Here is a 23,327-nt window from a genome sequence, read left to right as displayed (position 1 = left end):
TCCTTCTCCCCCAATTGTTCCATTTCTGTTCTTTCTTTCTCCCTGGGAGTAAATCTCTGTCAACACCCCTCTGTGTGCTTCTCCTTTCTGTCTCTTACCACTCGTTGCCAGAATCTTACATCACAGAAGTACAAGAAACGGATCTCAGAGAGATCCACTGGAGTCTCTCTCAAGGGAGAATTCTCCCTGGAGGATAAGGTGGGGAGAAACTGATCATGCCACATGGTAAGACTCTGTTCCCTTAAGTGTTGGGGGGATGGTGGGCAAAAAAGGGATCTGTGATGCTCACATTAATACTTTGCAGCTCAGTGCACCAAGGTCAAGGCTGAGTTTAAATAAGCTTCTAATCCCTCACCTCTGCCTATGGATCTCTAAACCTATTGAGAAATGGGCACTGGAAGCATAGGGAAATCCAAATATAAATTTATTTGGTGGTGAAACTAGATTGGATAACCTTAGACCTGTGGTCAAATTCAGACTTCTTCAAGTTTCTGTCATGCTTAATCCTTGGGGCCGAGATGAGGGAGACAGACTCTGAAGAACTAACTTCACCTGCCAGCTTCCTAGAGGTGGGTGGTTTGCCTCACACCTTACTGAGCCCAGAGGGGCCGGGAACCCCAGAAGCAGTTGGGCAGCTAGACATTCTTTCAGAGGAACAGGGGCATAGGAAAGGGTGCACATTCATACCCAGAAGTCATGGAAGGGAGCAAGACACCCTGCCTTCTGCCCTTGGCCCTTTTACCTCCACAGTCAAATAAGGTATCCTCTCATGATCCAGTGCAAAAAGATTACAAAATCCCTTCCCAATATTTAGAAAGCTTTTCAAAAGTCCCATGCTTGCTAGAACAGGTCATAAATATGGAAATAAAGAGAAAATAATCTGCTATAATTATTAAGCCATCGTTTCTGCCTGCATAGGCTTCTTCTGGACATTGATCTTCCAAAAAGATTGCATTGTCTTTCTTCATTAGAAAGATGTGTGTGTGTGCGTGTGTGTGTGTGTTTTCACACAAAAACTGTGGAAAGGACTAGGAAAGAATCAGAAGAAGGGGAATCTAATTCTGACTGTCACCACCAACCTGGTTTTCATATTGGGGTTTGAATCCTGTCTCTCACATACCGAGAAGCCCCATCACCCCTGCCCAACCCCCAAGAGCCAGCCTGGGTACAGTACCTAAGTTCTCACTTTTTAAGGAAAAGAGGGTACCTCCTTAATGCCAATTCAGTTTTTAGAAATGAGCCATAATCTAAGTGTCTACAGTAGTGGGTGCCTGAATATGTTGGGGAACTGTGCAGTCTTGTTCAAATCGGGGCCCTGTGACCCAGCAGCTGAACGACCTCCTACTGGCCTTTCAGTGTCTTTGTCTTTAAAGTGAAGATTATTAACAGCAGAATCTTATCATGTGGTTTTGGAAAATAAGTGAATTAATGTTTGCAAAGTCCTAGAACAGTATCTGGCACATAGGCAGGAATATGAAGTGTTGGTTTGCCAGCACTGTTATAGCTTAGTAAATTCAGACGCAGAAGTAAATTGAATATTATAATGCCACCACAATCATTTTATGAACACTTCTAACACCATGAAAATGCTCATGCTTAATTGTTAAATTAAAATGTTTACGTGCCTTTTCTAACCATGTTTCAAAATTATGGCAAATATGTAAAATCATAACAAAAGCTTAATTGGTTACCTTCAGTAGGTCATTTATGAAAGATTTTAATATTTTCTTATGTTTCCATGCATGTAGTTTCTAATTGTCTGTATTTAACTTAAATAAAAAAAAGTTAATTTTAATGTTTTAACTAATTCTGGTATCTGGAATAGATGTTCCAGGTAAAGGATCTGAAAAAAAAAAAAAAAAAAAAAAATGCTGCTTTACCAAACTGGATATAGCACACATTATTCAGACAATAAATTCTACTTTTGATGGAAGAAAAACATTCCTTTCTCAGCAATAAATTACTCTATTCCTCCCCCACTCCACAAAAGTTATAAACTCCCTCTGTAGGTGTTTCTCCCGGGGCTGCATTCCACAGCTTCCTGGTAGGTATCAAATTCTGCTATTCCTTTGAGGGTGCATCCATCCCAAAGACAGTTGCTGCTCCAAGCAAGAAGCTTTGTAAGCCCCACCTGCCCCCATCACCCAATCACTGGGCATCCTATTTACCCAAGTATTTAGTATTTGATGACAGAATGTGCTGAAGGCCAAAGATGACAGCTGAGCCCACACTTCTGTCCCGGCTCCATTCTCCCCTCAAGGTGGAGGACTGCTTGGAATAACAAAACCTGAATCATTGTACCCACAGGTTTAATTCTCAGCCTCTAGACCTTCAATCTTCTGGAACATTCCTGTGATAGGGGCTCCGTCCTCAACTCCCATCTTTGAAGCTGATTGCCAATTTCAGGAGGTTGGAATTTCCCCCCATGTTTATGAGCTTAGATTTCTGAAAGACAAAAAAGTTTGTCTGCTGAGAGTGTCACAGGGCGCATCTCTTAGCTCTGCCACCCAACCCAAAGGCAGAGCAACTACATGGACAAATGTCATCAGAGGTTTAAATCCTGGGTGACAGCGTCTCACTCACACCCTGTTCAGAGTCAGCAAGCAGAGAAGATGGGCTCACCCTCAAGCCAGGAGCACACAGGTAGGGCCCTGCCTTGCCTCTCTGGTTGGCCCATTCTTGCCCTATTTTATTGCCTTTGGACTCATCAGTTGCAGAATATTATAGCTAGAAGAGGTTAGCCCTGACAACTAGCTCTCCCTATCACACAACTCGTTAAAGATAGAGGTAGCAGTATTAACAGCAACAAGTACAGCATTCACTACAACCAGGCACTATTCTACAGCTTTAAATACAGTAACTCACTTAAATCTGCACCACCATCTTTAAAGGAGAAACTACTAGTATCCTCACTTTATGGATAAGGATACTGAGGCTCAGAGAGGTTATATAACTTTCCCAAGTTCACACAGAGCCAGAACTCAAACCCACTTACATGAGGCCAGCATCCTTGGTCTCTTGATTCACTAATGTATTTTTTGAACTACAAAGACTAATCGCTGAAGTCAATGTCCTTAGAACCTTCTTCCTGAGTCAGCTGGAGCAGAATGTAACTAAACAATCACAGAGGTGCAAAAAAGAGTGTATTTACTTTAACTTGAAAACATTTTCTGACCTCCTGCCTTGTGTGCCAGGTGTTATGAAAAAATCAGAAATGAATAAAACCAAGGCAATTATTTTCATGCAACTTAAAACATAGTATGGGGAGATGGAAGAATGAATGAAGTGTTTAATATTAATACAAATTGCAGGAAAGGCTTTTTTATCTTTTACTTTTGAAAGGACTAAGCCCAATAGAAACATCAACCTGCAGTGAAACAAAGACCCCTGTCCCTCCTACTGCCAAAGTCCCCTTTACCAACACCCACCCTCCCGGGTAAGACCTGCAGCTGCGGCTGTAATTAGCCAAGGAAAGGGGAAGGGAATTCATGATAGCGTTTGATAATCCCATGGGTACTTATAGAGAAACTGGGAGAAAGTGTTTTGGGGACAAGGAATCTTTAAAGCTCTAAGAGGTTCTGTAATTTGCTTCTGAAGTCACAGAACTAGTATGTTATAAATGCAGAGTCTGAAACCCTGCCTGGCCCTGTAGCAAGGGCACCTCCTAGTTCTCTGCTGTCCCTCCCTCCCACCACTGCCTCTGTTCCCTGGATGCCTCTCCCAACAAAGCTTCACCCATGGGTTCCATTTGGTGAGAGACTGATGAGAATTTCTGAGTGTCGCGGGCCCCTCTTGCAGGCCTGGCCTGGCTACTTTGCCATTCCACAACAAACACATGTTTGATCTACGAGGCCACTTTCTTGCCATGAAAGGATGCGCCTCCCAAGTGACCTCTTCCTTGGTAGTTGGAGAGAAAATGTGATAAAAAGCAAGAGCCGTGTCCTTTGAAGATAATTCATACATTGGCCAATAGATGTGATAAAGTAGCTAGAAATGCAGTGCAGGCTACAAACAACTCCACATTAAAGGCATCTGTGTTTAATAAAACTAATAAATCAAATGCTGTGAGGTGGCACCTCCTGGCTGTGTTTTAGGCCTATAATTGGTGCACACGGATTATACAGGAATAAAAGGCATTAAGTAAACAGAGAGACCACTAACCTCTAATGAGCCCTCAAGTATGTCTAGGATTCTCTCTATGACTTGTCTGGGAAAGTTTATTGGAAGTAGAGCCCACTTCCTAAAAAAAAAAAAAAAAAAAAAAACCACCAATTTATTCCCATAAGTGGGGAGTATGTCCTCTCTCTAGGGATTGGTAAGGACAATGAAGAAGCAAGTAAGGAGGGGAAGGAAAGGAAGAGACGTTTGTCAGCGCATCAATTTGTCATGCATTCCGAATGTGCACTACTCATGTATTTTCTGATTTGTTTCTTACAATCCTGTGAGGAATGTGATGTCATCCCCTTACTGCAGTGAGGAAAGCATGTCCATGACATGCCTCATCCCCTGGCCAAACAAGTTGACTTTAAAGATAGAAACAGCTGAAGAAACTGAGAACATTCAACCTTGAGAAGCTAAGACCAGGAGACCAGCACTTATAAATTTTACATTGGTCTAAGATTATTATGTGAGGGGCTGGGGATATGGCTCAATGGTAGAGTATCTGCCTAGCAGGTGTAAGGCCCTGGGTTCTACTATCCCCAGTAGTTCAAGAAATATTATTATTTGAAGTATGGAAATCCTTTAGAAGGTAGTAGTCTATGGTTCAGACACAGAAGGAGAAATAGATAATGGATATTTTTGAGATCTGTTGGACTTAAAAGAAAGTGGTAGAAATTCCTTGTCTGGGGAAAAACCTAAATCTGCCAGAGAGCCTGATGAGTACTGTTGTAGAAAGGATATTTGATAAGCCTCATGCCCAGGTGCTGGCACTTACAAGCAGCATGACTTTCAGCATGCTACAACCTCTCTGACCTTCAATTTGCTTTGTAAACTGGAGATAGTAATAACTAATTTGAAGTATTTGGGGAAAGCAATAAATGAAATGATGTATGCAAAATGCTTGGTAAACACTAAAGTGCTGTCAAGCATGGGGATTGTTATTATTCCACCTTTCTGGAACTTTTCATATATAACACAACCCAGAGACAAAGGAATGCACTAAATGACTTACTATGACTTCTTTTTACCACCAGAAGTAAATTATTCAAAGCTTGGGAGTGAAGTCAATCTGCTTCCTGGGATCATTAGCTTTATAGTTTTCAGAAAACCTCAACCTAAAATAAATTCCTTCCCCTCCCCAATGAAAGATTTCAATGACCAAGTTGACTCCAGCTCCAGCAGAGTTTGAGAGCTGATGGAGCAGGTCAAGGTCAACCTTCCATTGCCAGGAAGGAAGATAGAATGTGAATCAAGATGGTCATGATTTGGGTTCATGATTTGGGGTTAGAAGAAGAAATTGGCCTTTGACCCTGGGACCATTTAATATCATGGGATTCCAGGCCTCCCTTTCAGAGGGCAACTTTAAAACAAAAATCATGGTCAGATTGATTAATTAGGGACAGAAGGCTTGAGGCCTCTTTCCTACATTTCCTAAAACTTATAGAGTACACACTAAAACTTTTCATCAATATTGTAAATAGCTCTGTCCTTTCATTAAACAAGAGATACATCAGTTTTTAGAGATCAGTTATATATAACGTCAAATTCATTCCTCGTCCGGTTTCTACAGGAAAGACTGTGCAGGCTGGTGTGTTAGTTCTTCATTACTGTAACAAATACCTGACATAATCAACTTACAAAGAGAAAAAAGGTTCTCTTCGACTTGGCAGTTTTGGAGGTTTCAATCAGTGATTGGGCAGGCTCATTGCTTTTAGTCCTCTGGTAGGGAGAACAGCACACCACAGCAGGTATATGTCATATAGCAAAGCTGTTCACTGCATGGCTGGGGAGGAAAAAATTGAAGAGGAGAGGCCGGTATCCCCCAATCCCCTTCAAGGGCACTCCCCAGTGACTGGAGGTGCTTAACCACTGAGCCACATCCCCAGCACTTTTTATTTTTTATTTTGAGACAAGATTTTGCTAAGTTGCTCAGGGCCTCGTTAAATTGCTGAGATTGACTTTGAACTTGAGATCCTCCTTCCTCGGCCTCCCAAGCTGCTGGAATACAAGCATGCGCCATCATGGCCACCAAGGACCACCTCTTAACGTTTCCACCACCATCCAACAGGGCCAAACTGTTGAACAAGACTTTAACGCATGGACCTTTAAGGGACATTAAAAATTTACATTAAAAATTTACATTAAAAATTACAGCAGTTAGTTCAGACCACACGGAAGTCCTTCAGAGGGCTTTCATCTTACACAACTCCTGAGCACGTGCAGAGCCTACAAGTCGGAAGTGGCAGACTAACTCACCCAGCCTCTCGAACTGGCAGTCACCGCGGAGGGATACTAGTGCAGAGCACTGTGCTCAGCCTGCGATGGCAAGTGTCTACTTTACCCCACACGCTTCCTCAAGGAGTTTTCTGTCAAGATGAGGAAGCTGGTACTGTTTCACCTCACAACTGTGACCCACATTTGCCTGACCTCAGTGCCACAAGAGAGATATTGAAAGTTACAAAAATTCAGAGGAAGGAAAATTTGCTCCAGCACAGGAATGATTAAGGAAGTTCTGAAAAGACCCAGTGAAAATTCACTGAGACTCAGCTATCTCCTCAATATTTTGTTAGTTATGGTAAATGGACTGTTTGCAGAACATTATTATAAAGCCAGTTAACATCTCAGTGTTCAAAAGAATTTTCCATTTGCCTCTTGGACATCTGACCCCATCTTGGCAACAGGAAATTTCAATGCCTGTGATAGCATATTGTCTGGTACAGCATTGGATTTTACACTTGAACTTAACTGTCAAAATGTGAGATTGCAGTCCTTTGCATTATGAAATTATTTCTACTTTTAAAGGGATGTTTCCATTTGGGGACTAATTCATCTTCATAGGAATAATTTCCAAACAGAACTTATTAACCTCAATTTGCACATTAAGAAACTGAAGTCCAGAAACATCATTTAAGACCACATAAAATGTCCTGAGCAGAGGCAGGCACAGGACATGGGGCCTTCTGGCCCTATCCAGGCAGGGAGATGAATGTATCATCAGCAGTCATCTGACATCCATCTAGGAGACCATGATTAATGATTGTTTGCCAAGTGTCCACTCAGATCCTTGAAGGAAAAAGCATTATAAAATTACAACATATTACTCTAATTAGTAAAGCCAAATTCCTTAAAGATGGCATCTCAATCAGAAGCTCTCTTCTGAGGCTCCCCCACCAGCAGGTAGCTCTGTAAAAGCCAGCATTTCCCGGAGTGCGGAAATCATAACTATGGTTTGCTGGTACACCTCTTGCTCAGAACAGAGACCTGAGCAGAATAAGGAACTGCTTTAGTGCAGAGGGAGTTAGATTGTGGACTGAAAGTTTGGCCTAAACCTGTTTCACTGTAAATGAAACCTAGTTTTAACTCCAACATGACTGGCTACACTGGGCAGGGAAGATGGCATAGAAAGAGTCCATGCTGGTTTCCAGGAGTAATGGGGGCAAAGAAGGCAAGCAGGTTCGTCCAACGTCTGTAGTGTGTCTTCTGGCTTTTGTCGCTTGCAATGCCTTGTGAAATGAGAACAACTGTACTCTCCCGAGAGATGAGGAGGCTTTGCACAGGTTAATGCATGTGCTCCAGGTCACACAGGGAATGAGTGGCAGGCTCCCGAGAATGTTTAACCCAAAGCTCATGCTTTTTGCATTCTTAGTTCTAAGCTAAGCTCACTGACATGAGACTGAGAAAGAGCAGGGCAGAGTCAAGTCTTAGATCAAAATTTACCTCTGGCCATGTTTCTCCACAGTAGGATCTGCTTCATGATGTAAGGGGTCAAGCCAAAATGGAAATGCAAGACCCCTTGTTCAAAAATTATTAAGACTTTTTAAACAGTGATAGAGCATTAGGTCAAAGATAGGGACCTTCTAAGCATCACACATGTACAACTGCTCAGATGGCGTGGCCATGAAGCTGGTACTGCACCACCTAGGGCAAGGGAATGAACAAAAATGAGAAGTCAAAAGTCGGAGTTGGGGACAAGTCTGGAAGTACTGTCCGAGTGGTAACAAAAACAGCCGTGTGGTCCACAGGAGTCTTACATAGCACCATGGGGTCTGTTCCTCTCTCTCTCTCTCTCTCTCTCTCTCTCTCTCTCTCTCTCACACACACACACACACACACACACAGAGGCGCTTGCATCGCCTGGGGGAACTCACAGATCAAGACTGATAAAAATTACACAGCAAGGCCCTGGGGGCAATTGTAATCCTTTTTCTAATCTCAGGAAGATTCGAAATAGCATCCCAGTGACACAGCGAATGAGAGAACATCACCCCTATTGCAGCTGTCACTTGTATCTGCAATCGGGTGAATTATAGAGATTAGCCACGTCCAAGAATTACTGCACTTTTTGCATGGTTCTGTGCGTGGCCCTTCTTAAGGTGGAATTGCTCAGGTTTGCATTCAGACTCTGGAGGAAGCTTAGGAAGTTCCGTGCTGCCACCCAGTGTTCAGAATGCAGGCCCAGGAGAAGACGCTGAAGGCCTTGTCCATTGCAGGCTGTGAAGGGGTGGGATGGGCCCTTCCCACAGTGACAAGAAGACCATACAGCTGCCCTCGGCTTCAGACAAGCTTACATTAGAGGTTGATCTTACATTAGATCCTTTATCACATCAAAATTATTAAAGTTCATCCACTAAGTAAATTTACAAGTAACTAAAAGTTGGGTTGCTTCTGAGTTAGTTCACATGTAATGCTTGGTAGGTATTCAGTAAAATGATAATTTCATTTTTGAAATTCCTTTTTTTTTTTTTTTTTTTAATGGATCCAACTGGGAAACAGGAGGGTTGTGGGAAAGAAGTCCCTTTAACATTTCCCTAACTCAAAAATACGTGAAAAGCCCCTAGGCCCTGAGCTCAATCTTTAGTATACACATGTGAAAAGTAGAGGAATGTCATGGAAGAAGGAAAAACTCAAGGGAGATTTGGATCTGGCTATCCCTGACAGTCAGTGCATATAAAAGTATTGGTCCTTTAGCTATTTCCACGTAAGCAAGAACTTTAATCTGTTAATTTATCTAGCAGAGTCACAGGCAAAACCTGGCCAGTATCCATTACACCTTAGTAACAAGATTTTGTTTTAAAATAACAAAACTCAAAGACCCCCAGTCAGGTGTACTGTCTTGTTCAATGCGCAGAAAGGGCCCCTGCCCTCTCACAGCTCAGATTGTAGTTGCTAACAGGCAAGCATCCAACACCAAATTTCATGCCCTTCATTCCCTGAGTCCCTTGTGGGATGAAGAGACAGGATATGGTGAATGACTTTTAATTGCATTTGATAATAAATGCTAAAGCCCCTCTCACAGCTCCTGGAACAGAGATACAATATGGAAATATTGATCCCCTGCCCCTCCCATCTGGATAGTGCCTCTGGTTAACAAAGTCAGCCAGTTCCTTGGTATTGAGAGCACAGAGGCTAAAGCAGGGGATGCAGAATTAACCAGCTTTGCATAAATACAGACAAATTGGACTAGCAAAAGAAATGCAAAATTCATTCTGAAAGAAGCCACAGAGACCATGTAATCTAACCTCTCAGATCACTGGCAGAAATGGAGTGCATCTATCTTGGCCACGTTGTTACTTATGGACTAATTTTGCAATTTTTGCACCTTTGCGGATTTAGAATTTCTATAGATTTAGGGTGAAGAGGGTTTTATTCTGCCAACTAGTCTCTCTTTATCCCCCTTCTATGTTTCTTGAGCTCTTTAATTTTATCTTTAACCACTCTGCTCAAGATTCTATTTCCTCCATTAACTATTTATGATCTGAATTTATTATGAGCCTATAGGATACAGCCTTTAAATCAGGTTGATGTAGTCCCCCAATTCAGAGTTGGCAGAGCCTTTGTGAATAGAACCTAGCCCCATCCAGAACTGGAGAAGAAGAATGAAGAACTTTCTTGCAGATGGAACATTCTTGCAAGTGTACATTTTTACCACTTAGAGTAAGCAAGCCTCATGAAGTTATAACCTCCTTGCTCAAGAGGTAAGGATTGAGACAGAGTCAGAAAAAGACTTGCAAAGACTCCAAGTGTGTTTCAGAGGGTAGACAGAAACTTCTGGAATTTCACTGTGTAGTTGTCTATTCCAAAGCACGTATCTGTGGGTTGACTACTGAGTTTGGTGCTGGGTACTTGAGTAGTGAGATGAACAAAATAAACTTGGGTCCCTGACATACCAGAATTTAAAGGGTAGAAAACAGTTAACTAAAAATATTCTTGGAGCCAAGTATAAGGAGTCTTGATCCTTCTTATGGAGGCTATCTCAGCCTACTGGTGATAATGCACTTTCTCCAGCTTTAAGTAACTGGCTGGAGGATGGTCCCTACACCAAAAGCTTCCATAGCCCCTCCTTCCACCCATCCACCCAACAGGACCCAATTGCTGGCAGTGGTTTTGGGGGGCTGTGAAATATTATATGGGTCTTCTGTTGCTGCTGTAACAAATTACCACAAACTTAGTGACTTCAAATAGCACAGATTTACTGTCTCACAATTTTGAGGTCAGAAGTCTCATTGGACTGAAATCAAGGTGTCATTACTGCTGTGCTCTTTTTAAAGGCTCTGAGAATTTGTTCCCTTGCCTGTCCAGCTTCTGGAGGCTGGTACCTTGTCCTCCGTCTTCAAAATCAGCAACATAGTATCCTCACACCTCTATGACTCTGGCCTCCTGCCTCCCTTGTAGAAGGACTGGTGTTTTTTTTCCACTGGACCCGCCCAGATAATTCAGAATACTCTTGCCATTTTAGGATTTCTTTCCCCGGTACTGTAGATTGAACCCAGGGCCTCTAGCATGATAGGCAAGTGCCCTACCACTGAGTTATACCCCAGCCCTTTTTATTTTTATTTATTTATATACTCTCTCTCTCTCTTTTTTTTTTTTTTTTTTTTTGCCGTACTGGGGATATGAACTCAGGGCCTTGTGCTTGCAAGGCAAGCACCCGACCAGCTGAGCTATCTCCCCAGCCCTACATTTTTTGAAACGAGTTTTCTCTAAGTTGTCCAGGCTTGTCTTCAAGATCCAAAACCCCTTTGCCATGTAACCTTGCATAGTATGAGGTTTTGGGAATTGGAACCTGGACATTTGGGGGAAATTATTTTATTATTTATTAATTATTATAGAAATTTTTAAAAACCCCACAATGATGAAATTCAAAAATGCAGACTATAACCACTTTCAAAATATCTCATTGTGTTCTTTACAAAAGAAAACCTAAGTATTCTCAAATGCACTTTTCTCACTTTACAATTAAATATGATCATCCTCCCACTTTAGCAGATATGATCCTATACATCAGCATGTTAATAACTGTACAATATTCTATCTTGATATTGTACCGTAATTGCTGAGCACAGAAGTTGTTTCCAGTACACACAAATAATGCCGTTATCAACATCCTCTTTCATGCTTATTTGTATATTTCTCTGATACTTTGTGAGAGTTCCCAGAAATGTAATTGCTGGGCCAAAGGCTGTGGCTGCTTTTAAGCCTTTAAAGAAGTATGGTTGAAGAGCCCTGCAGGAAGTTTGTGCCAATTCGCAATCTCCCCTGCAGAGTCGGAAACTGTTGCCCTGTGTTCTCAGAACCCTGGCCGAGATCAGACACTCAATCTTCCACCAAACTGATAGACTCAATTAAAATCCCATTATTATTTTCATTCATATTTCTTTGATAACCAATAAGGTTGAACAGTTTTCATAGTTTATTTTCTGCTTAGTTATTTTGTTACCTACCACTTTAGGTCCTTTGTACATTAAAATGCTTATATTTTTCTTAAGTTTTGATAATTCTATTTATTAATTCTATGCCATATATGACAATATTTGGAAATAATTATCTTAAACACTTTTATAATTTTTTTAAAATTCCATTTATTCAACTCTTGTTGCACAGGGTTTTCATTTTAGTGTGTGTATGGTAGTCAAATTGATACACACACACACACACACACACACACACACATATTTATTATCTGCCTTGAGTTTCATGCTTCCTATCAGGGACTCATGGCATTTGGGCTTCACCCACTCTAGTATCATAGAAATATTCTCTTGTAATGTTATTAATCCATCTAGATTGTTCAGCTAAAATGTGTGTTAGGGTCATTTGCTGAAAAGTTTCTTTAAGGCAGCCACTTGAAATACAAACATGCAGCTCCCCAGGGGGCTGACATCAGATTCTAAATAACAAGCATATTGTGGGTCTGTGTCCAAAACCTTGGAAGCACATCTCTAATTGGGCTCCTAATTCATCCTGTTTTTTTTTTTTTAAACTGAGTGAGACTTTCAAGAGGGAGGACTCCGCACCTCTTCCTATTCATTTGAGATAATATGACTCAGCTCCTGCTTCTCATGGTAAAGCAGTTGCTTTTGATTCTCGGTCACTAGTGTGCCCTGTTCTTTGCATCACTGGGGTGTGGGCAGGGATTCTAGGCGATGGGGTCTAGACCCATGGAGTTCTTGGTTCAAGATGCACTGCAGCAGCGTAAGCCCAACAGGAGTCAGGAGTGAGGGGTTAGCAAAATAGAACCTGGAAAAGTTATTGCCAGAGGCTCTTGCCCCATTGCCTGCCTTTTGGGGGAGACATTCGTTCCTGCCTCACCTGGAGGGGTAGCTGTGGATTCACTCTGTGAGCCGCCAGTGCAGGAGGGCCAGGTCGGACTGGAGGGGACTCTGCTGACCAAACAGGTTTTGCTGCACTCTGAACACCTAAAGATTTAGAGATAAAAGGAGGTAAAAATCTGAGCCACAGAACTTTTTGTTGAATAGAGGAACTACATGATGAATAACCTCCTTTCTTGCAGGTCTGTAAATGGAGAGTCCATAGGTCTGGAGAAGGGGAGCCCCATTACTAAGGACATCCCTTATCAAAGTAGGAAAGGGTCCACACCTGTCTTTTAGTGCACTCACTCCACAAGCAGTTATGAGGGTCTACTTCATACCTTTGTGTTCTTCCATCTGCCTCGCATGCCCTCTTCTCACCCTGTGAGTGCACAATTATCTAAGACCAACTCAATGCCTGCTCTTTATTTAAAGCCTTCCTGAACATCTTTCTGATGCTCCTGTCTCTCCTTTTTCTTTCTCCTTCAACTCCATCCATGCCTCCCAGCATTCTACAGTGGTTTTGGAACTCAATGGACTTGGGGTTGAAACTGTTCTTCCACCTACTACCTCTTGAAACCTTTGAGATGCTAACTTAAACCTTTAAGATGTCAGTTTAACAGTCATGAGCCTCAGCTGCTTCACCTGGAAGATGTAGAGACACCAACCTGCATAAGGAGGTTGTTTTGCAGATTAATTAAGAGATCAAGTGTGATGAGTAAGAGAAGGTCTCTGGCTTCCATGTGCTTATATTAATTGATTAAAATTATAACACGAGACAGCATCACTGTCATAAAAGGGACACACACAAAATACTTCTGCAAGACAGAGACAGAAGAAGAAGTCTTGTTAACCTAAATTGCCAGGAAAGGCTGATGGAGTCTCTTGAAGAAAAGGTCAAAGTCCAGCTGGGTAAAGCTTGTAGGAAAGACAGGCATGACCCAGTGAGCCAGGGATACAGGACAAAAAGTCAGGTTGTGTCCAGAGAAAAGAGCAGGCTTCAGCAGAGCTCTTAACACAATAGAAAAAGAAACTTTCTTTTTTAATTTTAAAACTTCAGAAACCAAAGTTCTCTTGAGTATGAACTGATATTATTAGAAGTATCATTTGATAGATCAACTTGCTGACTGTGCATGGCACAGTTTAAGGGCATTTATTAACCAGTTAAAAAGGTAATTGCAACTGTCCATATTGAAAAGAACAGTCTTAATTCTGGAATCAATAAAATTGACCTAAGTTGCATCCTGACTGGATGCAAGAAAGGGGATGGAGATGTCAGAGGACTCATTCTCAGTGACTTGGAGTGTGGTGGGCCTTTGAAGGAAACAAATGGTGGAGGACCACTCTTCTGGCATGCTGCCATGGAGCTCCCAGAAGGAGCAAGCACCCCATAGGAATTAGAAGCAGGGAAATGGAAGTGAGGAAAGAGGTTTTTGCCTGAGATGAAACTTAAGGATTTTTTCCACATAAATAAGAAATGGAAATTGTGTGAGAGGATGAGATGCCCAAAGTGTAGAAATACAAAAGGACCAATGACAAAAGCTCAAGTAGTGTCTACAACTTGGGGAGCAGGAACAGAAAGTAAGACCAGGATGAAGCAATATCACATGTGCAATATTCTCTGAGATCCTCTGCATTTATTTCAGTTCCCATCATCCTTCAAGGTCTTACACACTTCTTCATGAGACAGTTATTAAGAACTTGAATTTACTGGGCATGTGCTGGGTTTCAGGAACCATGTTAAACTCTTTATTCCCATTATCTCTCTTGCATAACCCTATGTATGATGCAGGCACATTAATTATACCCATTTTGCAGATGAGGAGTCAAGATTCATGAAAATTAATGAACCCAAGTCAAAGCTTAACAGGTTGTGGCTCTAAAAATCTAACTTCTTTGTTAAGCTTCTTTGAACTAGTCCCCAGTTTTTTTGGCATACAATGCAAAAATCTTTCTTTTTGGAGTTCTGCAGATTCGTGGGAGCACCCTATTTCTGCAGTGGTTAATAGCGAATCCAGTCTCTGGATTGATAACATGTGTACCTTTGGACTAATTGCTCCTTCCCTAGGGTCTCAGTTACTTCTTCAGAATGAGGTAACACCTTACGGGATCCCTATAAAGACTAAATGAAGAAGACATGAGGAAGGTGACTGGCACCAACAGTATTATTATTTTGTTGTTGTTATTAATAGGCACTCCCAACCTCTTCTGGCAGCTCCCTCCTCTGCTGATATCTACTCTGATTTCTCTCTGTAAGTACGAATGTTCAAGCAGCATTCATCAGTGCAGTTCTTTATCTGCCCATCCCCGGAGGCTGCATTCCACAGGGCACTAACTGGGCTTGGAGTGTCAAAGGGCAGGGCGTGGAAGCTTGGGGAAAGATAGGCTCAACCCATACCGACCTAGTGAGGTAAGCTGCGCAACTAATGGATGAGCCCCGTTCCTTTCTTCTTTCTGATCTGCCCTCCTCCCAAGGCCAAAGTCCTGATTTCTGTTCCCAGTGGGAGCCAGAAGGAACAGTTTGCTTCTGTCTCCAGAGAACAGGTCACCTGAGCAGCATCTTCCACACACCAGCCAGCTTCTCTGCTGCCCTGTACAGGGCAGATGAATCTGGTTTGCTCACATTTGGGGACTAGGCCCACACACAAAGCTGAATTTCCTTAAGCATGCTGTCTCCCAAGACCTTCCCCTTGGATGTCAGAATATCAGCTCCTGCCAAACCTCATTCCCATGTTCCACTTGCAAGAGGGAAAAGCATATGGACTGCTATTTTTTGCCAAAATAGATCAGAGAACAGAACTCAGTTCTCATAAAAATTGCACAGTGCCTGCTTCCCTTTCTTGCCCACAATAAAAGTTAAACACAAGGCACTCTTTTTGAAAGAAGTCTTTTTCATTGTGATCCATCTCTGTCATTTCTCACCTGCTCAAACATCCTGATCACCAAGGGAGAAGACTATACATAACTAAATTATTATTTTGTTTGCAATTATATTATATACACAATAATTTTGAGATACTTCCACTGAAATCCATTGATAATTTTAGGAACCTTTCTTACAAAGGTGGAAAAGAATCCACAGTGTTTTTTTTTTGTTTTGTTTTGTTTTGTTTTTTTACTTTTCTGTTTTAATTACTCACTGAATGAAATCTGAAAGTGTTTAATAATTAGATTTATGCCTCAAGATAAGTTCAATGGTAATTACAGGATGTCTTTATAAATTCTAATTCCAAATAATTAAATCCCAAACACATTGGATCATTATGATTATAATTAGAATAAAGGTGTCTTATATTTGAAACCAAAGTTTGGCTTTTTTGCTTAACCTTTTTTTGGACCCCATCAAAAGGGAATGCTTTGAAAAGAAATCTATTTCAATCTCTCTAATGCTGCTTTAAAATGAAATTTTTAAAACATTGTCTGCAGGAAGGCTTTCCATTGCGATATTGGCAAGGAGAAGTGAGCACGGAGATTTCTGCTGGCTTGAGGTTCCCTGGCATGCTGACATTTCTATTGTCATTTGTCATCTTAGGACACAGAGAACTCAGGAACCAGACAAAAAGGTAAAGAAGATGTAGGGAGAAGCATATCAAGGCGTCAGAAGGAAGGGTCTGTGAGATAGTCCATCTCCTCCCAACCCTAGTCTGTCCATTTGGGGGTAATTTGTTCTGAACTCCCTGTGTTAAAGATGAGAGGTGATGGGCTGGGGTTGGGTAGAGGCCTTAGAGAGAAGCCTTGCAGAGACTGCAAAATCCTTCAAATAAGACCTCCAACTAAGGCTCAGGAAGCACTAATTCTTAGGGTCTGGCAGAGATAATTAACAGAGAGGAAACGTGCCTGTCCTTTCCCAGTGCTGATGAGGCTGTTGACAGCACTTGCTAGGGCGGCTCTCATGGCAGAGGAATTTCTCTTCCTCCTCTGCAGATGCCTGTGCACCAACTTTGGGATTTGGGAAGTGACAAGGGTAGGGTTCTGTGGTTGCAAGGAGGAGTTGCAGGGTGGTGACTCTGGAAGGAGAAGTGACACACATTTTTTAAATAAATAAAATAATAATCAAGCAAACCACCCAAACCCATGTGTCTTCCCCTGCAAGGTAGACAGAGAGAAGAGCACTCTGCTTATTGGAAAGCATTTGAAGGCTAGGGAGGTGAGAGTCTGGGAGGGAAGAAGCAGAAAAGCTATAAAGAGAAGGGCAGAGAGCCCTCATAATACTTAGAAAAATGTCACACTAAAACCTCTGACTGCCAGCCCCGCAGCCGGAGGGAAAGGAGTTCCAGACAATAGCTGAGGAAGCAAGTCGAATCTTGTGTTCATTCCTGTGGTTAAAACAAGTCTCAACGACCACAAGGAAAATTCCATTCTCCCCAGACCTTAACTCCCTGCTTACCTGAGCTGCAGGCACTCTTTGTTGAAAGGCCCCTTCAAGTTAGAACTGCAATACACAAAGGCCAGGGTCCCTCCTACCTTGACCCTTTCTCTTATGTTTGCATCTTCACATCTTAACAATCGCCTCCTTTCCTTTGAGCAGCCTGGTTGCCACTTTGACTAAAGCCTATAGAAGAAAGCAGGTTCAGGAAAGGGACAAATCCCCTTCACCCTCCCCCTCCTCCAACCACAAGCCACAGTAATTTCCCAAACCTTGGAAATGTGGATGTCAAATAAAACTGTTCACTAATTCAATAAATGCTTACTGAGTGCTTACTGTGTTTCAAGCTGCAGACAAGGCATTATGGAAGACAATCCAGAACCAGCTGTTGTAAAGAACTCCCAAGTCCAGAGGCACAGGAAACATGAGCTTCCACCTGCTGCTGATTGAGACACAAGGAATGTTGTGACCACTGAGCATGGGCCTTTCCTCTTCCTTGGCATTTTCATGAGAACATCTGTCAAGTGGGCTGCCTGCTGGAGTCAGTCCAATCAAGTTTCACTCTTCCTCCCACGAAATCCCAACAACTGGTCCTTTCATCCCTCCCATGCAAGTCTTAGGTTACCTGCTCTGATCACTCTCCTTTTGGAAGAGTATCGATTACTCTTTTCTTACAAGGGAAATTATCAATAATTGTCCTAGCCAGGTCAGGAAGCTGAGGCAGGAGGATCACAAGTTCAAAGCCAGCCTCAGCAAATTAGTGAGGCCCTAAGCAATTTAGGGAGATCCTGTCTTGAAATAAAAAGTAAAAGCATAGGGATATGACTCCGTGCCCCTGGGTGGTTCAACCCCCAGTAGCCCCCCATCCCCCCCAAAAAAAAGGGAGAGTGAAAGAGAAATGTTCTGGGTCCAAGGGAAGATGCAAAACAAGTTTCCTTTTTAAAAAATACCTATAATTCCTAATTCAAGGAGGAGCTATAATTAACACACCTAGGAGAGGGAGAATTCACTCAGGGAGGCTTGGATAGTGGTGGAATCAAGCCTGTCTCTTCAGCGAGAATAAATAACATCTATATATATATATATATATATATATATATATATACTCAGAAAAGAAGCAAGTTTGGAAGATTGTGGCACTTAACAGAGATTATAATTTATTTACAGTCACACTGAGAAAGATCTAGGACTTGACACGTCTTCTGTGCTCATCTATACCACTTTCAGTAGATTCCAGTGTGTGTTTAGTAACGTGAGAGTTTTAGGAATTGATCATTGCCCTGGTGCACCTTCAGCTCCTGGTGTGCTGGTAAATTTAACAACCGGTTCTCTGAAAGAAAAATGTTCTGCTATCTTGCTTTTGCCAATCTCTATGGTGTAAATATTCCAAAATGGTTGATTTTTAAGATACCAATAAAAGGTCACCAAAAGAAGAGTGGGGAAGATGTGCAGTTAGGTCTTGATGAATGGTAAGAGCTGGTGGCTTACACATTGGCTGATTGGCAACAGATGGAAAATCTTTAACAAAGATTCAAAGAAGAATGTGTTTTAATGGTAATAGGGGGAAAGGACTGCATCACAGAGAACAGCATCTAACTATTGACCCTCTGGTTCCTCAGAAGCACAGAGCGGTGCAGAGATGTTGGAAATTATCAAGACCAATCTTCCACCTGCTCCTTATAGGGTGGGAAACAGTGCCACCAGCATAAAGGCACACACTGTTTGTTAACCAGTGACCTGCCCCAAGACACAAGCTTTCCTGCAGAACAGAAACAAAGTCTCAAGTCTGCTAGACGCAGGGTATCTTAGCCTTTGAATCACTGGCGAAGAATAAGCTCTCCCTAGGAAGGAGAAAGATACATTCTCATGTGAAGAACTCCAGCAATAATTTTCTGGGCGGGAAAACTATTGCTGCATCTCTTGGGTAAAGGTAATGGGATGGCAAAGTCTTCGGTGCTGAGGGAGCTCCAGCTTCTTCCTGCCTGTAATTCATGATCCCTGAGACAATTATGAGCACTGAAAAGGCGTAAGTCAAAGGAACATCGAATAAAACTAGATTTAGGAAAATAACACATTACATTTAAATATCCATATATATTTAATCTGTGTTTAATAATGCAAGGAATGCATTAGTCAAGGCTTAGGCAGATTACACATTTACGTTAGTTACAGAGCAGCCTGGCCCTCTGAAGTTCCCCAGCCTTGGCGCCACAGGAATGAAGGAATGGAGCGTGTCATTGCAAACCCGGGGCACTGCAGAAATGCAAATGGAAGATTGCAGAGGTCATCACAAAGTCAGGCTTGCTGCAGAGGACGGAACTGAGAGTGAACAAATCTCCAATATCCCGATAGACTTCCTTCACCTGCCACCCTATGCAGGGTAACCTCATGGAGGGACAGAATCGCTACTCCAGCAGCTGTTGTTTCTCAGCTCCTTTCCCTTGTCCTTGAGCTTTAATTCTAGATCACCAGATGGAGAATGGCTGCCTGGGCCCTTGGGGAACCTCAAGGCATGTCCCCAGGGGGTCATGCCCATGCTCCAAGGCTCAGGCTACCATCTGGAGTGGTGAGCCAGGTGAGTGTAGTCAAGGGTGAAGGAGGACTGGCAAGTGGGCCCCGCTTTTGGTGCAATCATGCACCTAGACAGGGAATCAGTGTGGATATAGTGCAGTGGATGTCAAATGACATGTGGGGCCAGGCACAGGCCTATAGTCCCAGGGGCTTGAGAGGCTAAGGCAGGAGGATCACGAGTTCAAAACCAGCCTCAGCAACTGAACAAAGCCCTAAGCAACTCAGTGAGACCCTGTCTCTAAATAAAATACAAAAAAAGGGCTGGGGATATGACTCAGTGGTTAAGTGCCCCTAAATTCAATCTTCAGTACCAAAAAAAAAAAAAAAAAAATGAGGTCCTGTAGGTCCTGGAGAGAGGGAATAAGAGGTTGGACTGCCCAAGATGCAGAAGAAATTGTCCTGTTTGATCTAAATATTACCCTATGCAGTCATCACAAAGCCTCACTCTCTCTGAGTTTGTCATGGCTCCTTTATTCCACTTGGGCAAGTCATACCTCAGACTCAGGACTTCCATTCCATGTCTAAAGTCTCTCTCAGCTTCAACTAAGGCAATCTCAAGATCAAAACTGCAGCATGAAAATATCTCAGAGACTATCTTACCCCAGCATCTGACCCAAAGAGGTCAAGCAACTCTTCTCCAAGTTTACCCAATCAGTAAATAGATTGCATAAAAGTCCTTATTTCTCATTCCAAGGGTCTGAACACATACAACATTGCCTTACCCATTAAGCACTGGATCAGGTTGGTGGTCTATGGAAAAGAGAAATGCAAACATAGTAAATGCCAGAAACTGATAAGAGCTGAAATATACACTATCTCCTAGTAGTGAGATAATAACCTATTCACTAACAGTCAAAAAGGAAGCTTAGGGTCTTATTCTGGTTCTGCTGCTTTTGCACTGCATGCTACTGAGTTGTTCTTGTACTTCTGCAGGTGTCCTTCTGCCCCTGTCACCCGCAATGCCTTCATTCTTCATTCACCAAATCACAGAATGTGTGCTAGTCTAGTCCAAAGCACACAAGAAGTGTTGAGGAAAAAGGACCCTAGGTTAGGGACACATATGAATGTGCCTCTCACCAGGATCCGAGGAAAGTGGAACTGTGCTGAAGTTCCTTATGTGACCCAATCCGTATTCTTGAGCAAGTTGTGAAAGACCCCTCTTTCTTTCTATACTCTGACACTATTCATTCTGACTCCATCTCCTATGAGACTCAATCCATGAATTAAAATGTTCCAAGCTGTTCCAAGAAAGAATTCCAAGGACCATTTCCCCAGTTTGTTTCCAGCTTCCTTTCAAGAACTGATTCTACCTAAAGACTCAAATTATCTGAAATCTCCTAATCCTACCCAGGACTCCTCCCTTGGAAGGAAAGCCAAATTACCTCTTAGTGTCTCTTTAGGTTAAGCATAACTTTGAGGAGCATGCTCATTCTAGCAGTTGGAACGTGGAAAAAACATGAGCTGTGACTCATCCATCATTTCTGAGCCAAGTATTTTGAATTTGCTCAGAGCAGGGAAATAGCCAGGGGATGGGTCGGGAAGGGGTGGGGAGCACCTCCATAGATGATAGCTAAGAACTGTGCACCTCGGTTCCAAAATGGCAAGTACAGGGGAGACTCTCAGAGCATATGCTCCTGCTCTTGCTGTGTCGTTGCCAGGTGCCCCTAAATCATTGTGAAATGGCTGCTTTCTGCCTGCCTCCACCATGTATTATGAGGCATTAATAAATAATGGGAGGTTGTAGGACCAAAAGGCGGGAAAACCCAAAGGGAAGGTGATGGAGAGGCATAATTTAACAAGTAAATGAAAGAAGCTATTAAATCATGGTTAAATTATGCTGGCACCAGCAGAAAAAAAAAAAAAAAGGATTTCCCCCTGCAAAATACATTCAATAAAATATTGAAATTTCTCTCCTGGCTGACAGAGGCATCTTCCAATCATAAGGATGAGAGTCTGTGTCTTGAGATCCTATTAGATACTGAGCTTGGACAGAAGCCCTGAAGATGGAAAGTTTCAAGGCCCTTCTCAGTACTTAGCTTTCCTAGGACAGGTCTACATTCACCCTTTGGTGCCCCAAATATTACCCAGCTATTGCTAGTGATCTCAGTCACAACTTTGCCAAGTCTATGCCTATTTCCCCATTGCCTCCCTTTGAACCATTTCAGGTTTCCATCTCAAAGAAGGGGAAATTAAGGTTTCCAAAGTTGTGACTTAAGAAAAACCCTTTGACTGTTCAAATCCCATCACACCTTTTAACACTTTGGCATTTATTATAACCTTTCAAGGAGGTTTGTTCTTTAACAAGAAAGACACATCTCATTCATCATTGTGTGACCAGAAACTAGAAAACTCCACATTTAATAAGTATTGAATCACAAGGATGGATGGATGGATGGATGGATGGATGGATGGATGGATGGATGGATGGAAGGAGAGGTAGGTGAATGTGTGCATCCAGCTGAGAGACTTGGAGAGGTGAAATGACTTGCTCAGGACTGAACTCCATGTCAGAGTTGTAACCAGCAGCCAGGCTTTTAGAATCTCAGCCCTTTACTCTTTCAACACAATGTGTTATGGCTCTTCAAGGTCACACAGAAAACTAGATCAGAGCCAGTATATGCAATCCTGTAATTCCACAGGAGCAAAAACCAAGGCACATTTCCCTCGCTGGGATTGTGTTTGACTGTGGCATAGACTGCTGTTGAGCATTTGAAGAAACTTGAGCCTCTCTGCATCTGAAGGAAGCTTCTGGAAACCCTTGGCAGAAGATCCACACAGAAGCCAGGGCACTTCACAGTGAGACTCAGCCTTCCCTTGTTTCCAGGGATGTTTGCTTCGGTCTTGGCAGAAAAACTTGCTGCCATTCAGTTTCTCATACATGCTCGGGCCCCAAGCTCCAGTGCAGGAAGCATGTGTACCAACACGCCAAGGCGATAAAGTCACAGCAGAGTAGATTTGTTTGGACAAGCAGGCTTAGCGGTCTGACAGGGTGTGTAAGACATTCGACCTACCCTGCATTTTAAGAAGGAACTACTTGGAAAATATTGGGTAATTAAGGATAAATTAATCTGGGTCCCTGAGTGGTCGGGGGTACAGAGTTTGCTTGCAACATCTTTCAAGACAATAGAGGGGCTCCTGAACCTCTCTTCAGACCATGGCATTCAGTCAAAGTAGGCTCACTAGGAATCTTCAGACCAGGGAAGATAAAGAGAGTTCACCTCAGGTCCTGTTCTCACTAGCAGGAAACACAGTCTAATAGGAAGAGACTCTGTGCTGTGGGCTTTGGAATCAGAAAGAATCAGTCTTTGACACTTAACTACATCATTTTAAGTAAGTAATTTAATTCTTTGAACCTCACTTTCTCTTTTAAGTGGGAATATTTGAACCTATTGAATCAAGTAATATCAGATTTATTTACAAGTGACTGAAACTCTAAAACACCAAGGACTTCAGTAAAATGTTAAAAGGAAACTGGATGCAAGTAGTTCTGGACTAGCATCATGGCACCATGAGTCATCCCAGTCCCAGGCTCCTTTTAGCTAGTCATGCCATCTTTCTCCAATATGTGCCCAAGTCTCAGGATGATTGTGAGCTCCAGGCACTTTGTCCAGATTCCAGCCAGCAGTCAGGGAAAGATTACT

General features: G+C 42.4%; 1 long non-coding RNA gene across 5 annotated transcripts in view; it reads right to left on the bottom strand.

Moving 5' to 3' along the window:
* LOC306641107 overlaps positions 1-17,872 on the bottom strand; it is a 46,592-nt gene extending 28,720 nt beyond the window's left edge. For 2 of the 5 annotated variants that reach the window (XR_013758028.1, XR_013758029.1), the window contains exons 1-6: positions 17,452-17,872; positions 14,792-17,301; positions 12,751-12,857; positions 4,162-4,240; positions 2,169-2,445; positions 1,692-1,843 (exon numbers count right to left, since the gene is read on the bottom strand). This is a non-coding gene — a long non-coding RNA (uncharacterized lncRNA). The remainder of the gene's footprint in view (positions 1-1,691; positions 1,844-2,168; positions 2,446-4,161; positions 4,241-12,750; positions 12,858-14,791; positions 17,302-17,451) is intronic. The other 3 variants (XR_013758032.1, XR_013758030.1, XR_013758031.1) reach the window with 3 other exon arrangements.
* Positions 17,873-23,327: the final 5,455 nt, after the last annotated feature.

The sequence above is a fragment of the Sciurus vulgaris genome, assembly GCF_902686455.1.
Source record: "Sciurus vulgaris genome assembly, chromosome: 12".
NCBI classification, from domain to species: Eukaryota; Metazoa; Chordata; class Mammalia; order Rodentia; family Sciuridae; genus Sciurus; species Sciurus vulgaris.
The sequence above is the reverse complement of the archived record's forward strand: the minus strand, read 5'-3'. Positions and strand labels throughout refer to the sequence as shown.